The sequence below is a fragment of the Neltuma alba genome, unplaced genomic scaffold (assembly GCF_004799145.2).
Source record: "Neltuma alba isolate B1F8T4 unplaced genomic scaffold, ASM479914v2 tig00002360_pilon, whole genome shotgun sequence".
Classification (NCBI taxonomy): Eukaryota; Viridiplantae; Streptophyta; class Magnoliopsida; order Fabales; family Fabaceae; genus Neltuma; species Neltuma alba.
This window is the reverse complement of record NW_021632831.1, coordinates 45,823-53,513: the sequence shown is the minus strand read 5'-3', so window position 1 is coordinate 53,513 and position 7,691 is coordinate 45,823. Positions and strand designations below refer to the sequence as shown.

Sequence of the window (7,691 nt, the reverse complement as noted above, 5' to 3'; positions counted from 1 at the left end):
CTTATATTTAGGAGTGGAGGTAGTACACAATTATTTAATAACCACTTAAATACTCATCCGGTTCTTAATATAAGACCATTTAAACTAATTTGATTAGATTAAGAAAGTTCGATAAGTTAGTTAATTATAAGAAATATGACATATTTTTCCTAAAACCTCATAATCATCTTCCTCAATATCCTCCCTCTCTCTTTTACTTGATTATGGTTGAGGGAATATCCATAGAGGTAATTTAGAAAAAACTGATAAACATGAAAAATAGATCTTATATTTAGGACCAAAATCAATTCAATAATTAGGTCCTATATTAAGAACCAGAGGAGTATGTTTTTATGTGATGAACTTATTGTTAAAATTTTAAATTTTAAATATCAAATCTAATTTTTATTGTTTTTTCGCTAAAAATTTATGTACACCTTCATTTCCCATAAGAGAAGGAAAACTATATATGGTTCAGTAACAAACATGCAGCAGAACCAAAACCAGCAAAACATGCAAAAGCAAAACCCAAAGAACTAAAGTAGAAACAAAACACAAAAACAAAACGAAATCCAAGACATTAATTCCCAACCATCCTTGAATCCATCCCCTCAAAGCAACAGAGGGTAAAAGCTTTGTCAAGATTCACGAACTCCTCCACCAGTTTCAAGCCTGGCGAGGGATATTAAATTTTAATCGCTTGAATCAATGGAAGAAAATAATTTACAGAATGGGCAATGAATCTTCATCCCAATATCTGGGAGACCAGCTCAAATCACCCATTTTTCAAAGAAAAACCAACCAAAAACAATCAACAACTGGTGGAATATCCCCATTATGTAGGGGAACAACCTTCCAAACCAAAATCCAATCCTTATCATAGTGTTATTCTTAACTTCAATAAAAGTGATTACAGAGTGGTGAAATTGAGCTATTTCATCACGAATAAAAAGGTATCCGCCAATGCTTTGAACATATAATAGTATCAAATTTTGAACAAGAGTATATAATAAAATACTTTTTTCCTCCCTCAGCTGTTGCAAATAGTCTATTCGTTGGTGGAGCACTGGCTTCAAGATCTGTGTACACTGCAACATTTGGGAATCATGCACATTCTGTGTTTGTACTCCAGTGAAATTGGACAGTCAAATTTTCAGTTTCCTGACGTATTTGAGTGCAAAAATTACCGTGTAAGTCAAATTTTCTGCTGTTTTATCCACCATAATATTATCATTATTTTGAATATGCTAATTCTGACCTTTTCATAAGCATTTATATGGGATACAGATGACATTGAAAACTAGAGGGTGATTGTTTGTTTCTTTCTTCATTATCTTTACCTTCTGTAAATCTTGAGTCTGTCAATTCCTATCTCTTTATGCCATTGGGAAAGGCATTATAGCTTCTTTTTGATAATAATATTAGAGTCCAATACTGAACCAGATATGAGAAGTCAGGTTATCTACTAGGGGCGACCTTCAACATGTTATTCTTTATGCTTGTGATCTGTATGCTGCTTTATCTAATTATACTATACACTTGTTCTTGTGCTCGTGCATAATACGCTCTAACTCTGATGTTAGATAGCATAACAGCTAAGCTGTTACTGTCAGATTCAAAGGGGATTTGTGATGATGTAGATTCTAACATATCAGCAGGATATTTGAAGAAACCTGTGATTTTATAGATCATGTTGAACAGAAAGGCCAGTCAATTTTAGTTCATTCCTTTTGAAGGAAGAAGTAGATGCTCAAGAAGCAAAATATTTTTTTTTAAAAAAAAAAAACTTTGTAATCATATTTACAGTAAAGAATGTACTATTAATATACATCAAAGATGGCTTCGCAAAGATCTTACAGGGACTGCATGAGAAACGGCATGGAAGGGGTGGCAACAAAGAAAAACAACGATGAAGGCTTTGCCCAAAAAGAAAGACCGACTATGACTAGGGTTTAAATAAGAAATAAGCGCTAACATCATCTCCACATAAGCAGAAGATGGCCATTTTATGCTAGGATAGCCTCCGGCAAGGTCTCTAAAGCACCAATGCTTCCATTCAGCACCATCACACTCCCATCAGAATCAACATCCACTATAACAGAATCACCCTCTTTGATCTCTCTGGCCAGCATCTTCTCCGCCATGCTGTCCTCCAAAAGTGCCATTATGGCTCTTCTTAAAGGCCTCGCACCATACCTGGGATCATAACCTTCCTCGACCACTCTATCCCTAAACTTTCTGTAACTTGAAGTTCAATTTCCTTGGCTTTTAATCTGTCAAAGACTTCAGCATTATATCAGCAATCTCCTTCACTTCCAGCTTTGTGAGTTGCCTGAAAACAATCATTTCATCTAATCTATTCAAAAACTCTGGTCTAAAGTATTGTTTCAATTCCTCAATCACCAAACCCTTTATACGGTTATAGTTGTTGTCCTTCTCATCATAGTCAAGGTTGAATCCTATTCGACGGCCACCTTTCTCAATCACACTGCTTCCTACGTTTGAAGTCATTATAAGAAGTGTATTCTTGAAGTCCACAGTTCTGCCCTTACTGTCTGTTAGCCTTCCGTCTTCAAGAATTTGAAGCATCATGTTGAATACATCAGGATGAGCTTTCTCGATTTCATCGAAGAGGACTACAGTATAGGGCCGACGCCGAACCGCCTCCGTCAACTGGCCACCTTCAGTGTAACCGACATATCCAGGAGGGGAACCAATGAGCTTGGAGACAGTGTGCATTTCCATATATTCACTCATGTCAAGCCGAACCATGGCTTCTTCAGAGCCAAAGCAATATGTAGCCAATGCTTTTGCCAACTCAGATTTCCCTACACCAGTTGGACCGGAAAATATGAAGCTGGCAATGGGACGATTCGGGTTCTTCAACCCAACCCGGGCTCGGCGTATAGCTCGACTAATGGCTTCCACTGCTTCATCCTGACCAATGACCCTCTTGCGTAGGGTCTCTTCCATCTTAAGGAGAAGGTCAGATTCATCCGCTGAGATTTTCTTAACAGGAATACCAGTCCAAGAAGAGACTATGTGTCGGATGTCATCCTCAGTAACAACTTGAACTCCATCTCCTGCCTCACTCTCAGCCTTGTTCATCTCCTTGCGTTTCTCTACAAGTGCTGAGATTTGTGTCTTAAGATCCATTTCTCTATCTCGCAGCTCTGCCGCCTGCTCAAAAATTCATGTGCCAGCAGCAATCCATTAATTATTAACTAAACAAGACTCCAAGTTATTAGGACATAAGCTCACTTGATTAAAATAAGGAAAATGTTAACACTAAACCCTAAGTTATTGTGAAACTAGATAAGTTGCTTCAATTTTTAAAGAAAACCACCATTCTCTTCTTTAGAGTAAAAGCATTACCATTTTAAAGTCTTGGTGGTGTGAAGCTTCTTCTTTCTCCTTCACAATCTGCCTGACCTCCTTTTGTAGCTCTTTAGCTTCCTCAGGTAACTGGAATAACATAAACCCAGCTCAAGTATCACAAAACTAATCAATACAAAAATTGCTAGTTAAGTAAGGTAAAATTACACAAGATACCTGTGCATGTCGAAGTCCAACCCAGCATCCAGCCTCATCAACCAAATCTATAGCTTTGTCTGGTAGAAATCGATCACTGCAGAAAACATAATTATTTAGAAACCAGGAATCACTTGGTTAAAAACACACTTCAAGAAGAAAATAACAAGCTTGAAAGAGCATCTAATTAATCTAATGATATTGCACAATTACATTAGACATGAAATTTTCAAAAAGTTAAAAAGGGCTGTTAACATTATACCACGAGCTTCATTTTAACATGCAACCTTAAAATAATATATTTTTATATATGCTACATCGAAAAAAGAAAAGATTAAGTAAAAGAAATAAATAAAATTGCAACAAACCTGATGTACTGGTGTGACAACTGAGCAGCAGCTACAAGAGCCTCATTAGTGTAGCGGACTTTGTGGTAAATCTCAAAACGTTCTCTCACTCCTGTCAAAATCTGTATCGTCTCGTCCACAGTAGGCTCCGGTATTTTAACAGGCTGGAATCGCCTCTCCAATGCTGCATCTTTTTCAATGTGTTTCCTGTATTCATCCAGAGTTGTGGCTCCTATACACTGTATAGATCATTAAGCATAAACTTAATTTCAATACAAGCAGCAATAGCGATATTTAGCTACTCATTAATGGTCATTTCAGTAAAGGCTTGCCAAGAACTCCACTAACAGTTGGTCTAACTTGATCATTTGGCATTTTAATGTCAAAACTGTTTTGGAAATTCACATTCCAAACCTCAATGTTGGTTATTACTTGTTATTAGATCCATTTGTATTACTCAATAACAAATATTACCTGCAGTTCACCTCTTGCAAGAGCTGGTTTTAGCATATTTGCAGCATCAAGTGTTCCTTCAGCTGATCCAGCTCCAATTAGTGTGTGCACTTCATCGATGAAAAGTATTATATCATTATTTTGTTTGATTTCCTCCACTAATTTCTCTAATCTCTCCTCAAACTCTCCACGATATTTAGTTCCAGCAACAAGTAGACCCATATCAAGACTGATAACCTAAATTATTCAGAAGAAATCAATCTGTTAGAAAACAATGGGAAAGGCACCAAGATATAACTAACTACTTATTATCTAGGAAACAGAATTCTGAACCATGCATCTATTACAGCAGCAAGATTGACAAAATAACAAGGACAGAGAAACTGCCTTGGCACTTCTGTTAATTTGACAGAGACGTCTAGAGGTAGCCACTATGTGCCAAATACAATTGAGATGCAAGATCTTTCAAATGATTAAAGTTCCGAATTCCCCAAAAATGTGTTTAAATTTACACTGAACTTAAGAACTATATAATTAATCCTTTAATATCGATGGAAGTATTTCTAACCTTCTTCCCCTCTAGAGTTGCAGGCACTTCACCATTTACAATCCTCTGAGCAAGACCCTCAGCAATAGCTGTCTTCCCAACACCAGGTTCTCCAATTAGACAAGCATTATTTTTTGTACAACGACTTAAAATTAGAGTGACACGTTCAATTTGCTCCTGCCTTCCAACAACAGGATTCAATTTTCCCTGCAAGAACAGAAATAATAAGCCTACGTACACATTGACGCATCATAATTATCAGTCATCAATAAATATAAACTTTCAATTACCTCTTCAGCTAGCTTGGTCAAATTTGTACCATATCCCTCTAAAGTGGGCATTTTCTTTTGTGGACGAAAAATTGGCATTAGATTGCCACCACCACTTGGGCCCACAATATAAGGGGCCTCGATAGAACTCGCAGTAATTATGCAAATAACCTGTGCCCGTAAACTAAAATTTAATAACTAACATGGAAGTTAAGATTATCAGCAGATAAAAAACAGAAAAGATGGAAGGAAACTAGCCTCTGAGCGAATTGTAGTTGGTTTAGTACCCAGGTTTTGAAGAACACGTGCTGCAACACCTTCGCCCTCAGCAAGGATACCCAAAAGCAAATGCTCAGATCCAATATAGTCGTGTCCTGAAATTCTCATCAAGATTAAAATGTTGGGGCAAGCTAGGCCAAAATATAGAAACAACTAATATAGAATCTTCATTATCAAAATGGCCACTTATGGGAACACAAAAGCTCCGACTCTCTTAAATGGTTCCCTTGAAAACCATATATAGAAACACCTCAAGCATGTATAAGGTTAAACTTGGAAGTTGGAAGTTGGAAGCTTTCTGATGTCTAACTACTCTTAGTTTTTTCTGTTCATGGTTTCCCATCCTCCAATAATAGGCACTTAACTGGCCTCCTCAAGTTGTGCAAAATAACTATAAACATATAAGACAAATTACCAAGTTAGTAATTTGATCACATGAAAAATAGATGAAGGTATTAACAAATTACTAAGTTTTTTCGCTTCTTCATTTGAGAGTTCCAACACATGCTTTGCTTGACGTGTGAATGGAATTTCAACAGCAGCAAATCCACTGCCCTTTCCAATTATTTTCTCAACCTCTTTACGTGCATCTTCAAGGTTGATTCCGTTTGACTTGAGAGCATGAGCAGCAATACCCGTGCCTTCGCTAATGAGACCCAGTAGAATTTGCTCTGTTCCAACAAAATTATGACCAAGACGTCTCGCCTCCTCCTGTGAAAGCGTGATTACTCGGATTGCTCTCTCTGTGTAACGATCAAACATGGCTTTAGGTACAAATCGTTTGGCCCTCCCTCCTCTAGAAGAAGTTGCAATTGACACCATGGAACGAAAATCTTGTCGAGGTCTCAGAATTGTATTTGTGTGCTCCAAAGGAATAACAGCTTGGAGTCCTGATGAGAAACCTGACATTCTTAAACCAGATGCTCCTAAAGTGTGGCACATTATTTTAACTGATCTTCGTGATTTTTTAGACTGCTTACGTTGATGGCCATTCCTTTGCCCACAGACTAAACCAGCGACGGTAATTGGCTGAGCCAAAAGCCTGGACATGATTCCTGATGGGAGGGGGAACGAGAAGCGACAGTCACAGGAGAGGAAGAGAAAGGTTTCGATTCATTAAAACGTGTATTTAAGGCACTATTTATAGGTTTCCCCGTAACTCTATAAATAGATAAACGAAACACAAGACAATGATAAATTATCAAGACTCAAATTTAAGAATAAAGAGTTGCCTAGGAGAAGATAGCTACATTTTGACCCCAAAAAAATCTTTTCTTTAATCCTCATATCATATTGGGATCTTTGTAATATCTTTTTTTTAATTTCTATCAGTTAGCCAAATAAATAACTATACTATTTTTTTTTGTTGCCAAAAGTAATTATATTCTTAAAATTCAAGTATTAAAATGAAATTACAAACTCAATAGAAGCCTTGGCAATTTACGATAGCTAATTCAAAAATTCGGAAAGTTAAAATTGATCCGTGGGACGCAAGGATAAGGCTGATGCTAGAAAGGAAATCATAAAAATTCCTATTGATTCAAATATTTTCTTTCCAAAAGTAAAAATAGAATAATCCAGAACATTAAAAATTAATGACTAAATTCTAAATGTAAAGCAAAAGATATTCTAAAATATCCTAACTTTCTAACCAACATGAAATGATCTAGATTATGATCACATTAGATGGATTCTAATCTTTATTATTAATGAGAAGATTTTTATTCGACTTTATTAATACAATAGAAAACAATTAAATCATCAATACAAAATAAAAAACTTTAAAATAAAACAAATATAGTTCTAACTAATATATCATATAAAATAATCCTTTACGCTTCTTAAAGCTTTTTGACCTTTTATGCAGGTCCCCATTTTATCATTGCAAAAATAATTGGCACATCATTATACTTTACCTCAATTTTAAATTTAAATTAGTTCCCTTAGTTTGAATTTTTTTTAATTAAAGTTTATAATTTCATTAGTAAAGCAATTAGTCCTAAATTGCCAAGTGGATAATTATTCTCTTAAAAAGGCATAAACACGCTGGGGGAAAAATAAAATTAAAAAAAAAAAAGCATAAACATCATCGTTTCAAATCAACGTCTTCTCAAAAGGGGGAGGATATCACTCGAAAGTCAAAACCAGATGAATAGCATAAAAGTCAAAGAACGAATAAGACAAATCAGACAGGGGCACGCTTAATCGTATCCCTCTCGTGTCCCATTTCTTGTTCTTCAGGATCTCGACAAAGCTCTGCGCCGACGGGATCAACGTATTGTATTG

General features: G+C 36.1%; 1 pseudogene; it reads right to left on the bottom strand.

Annotated features, from left to right (window-relative positions):
- Positions 1-1,985: 1,985 nt before the first annotated feature.
- Positions 1,986-6,455, bottom strand: LOC114722658 (chaperone protein ClpC, chloroplastic-like; annotated as a pseudogene).
- Positions 6,456-7,691: the final 1,236 nt, after the last annotated feature.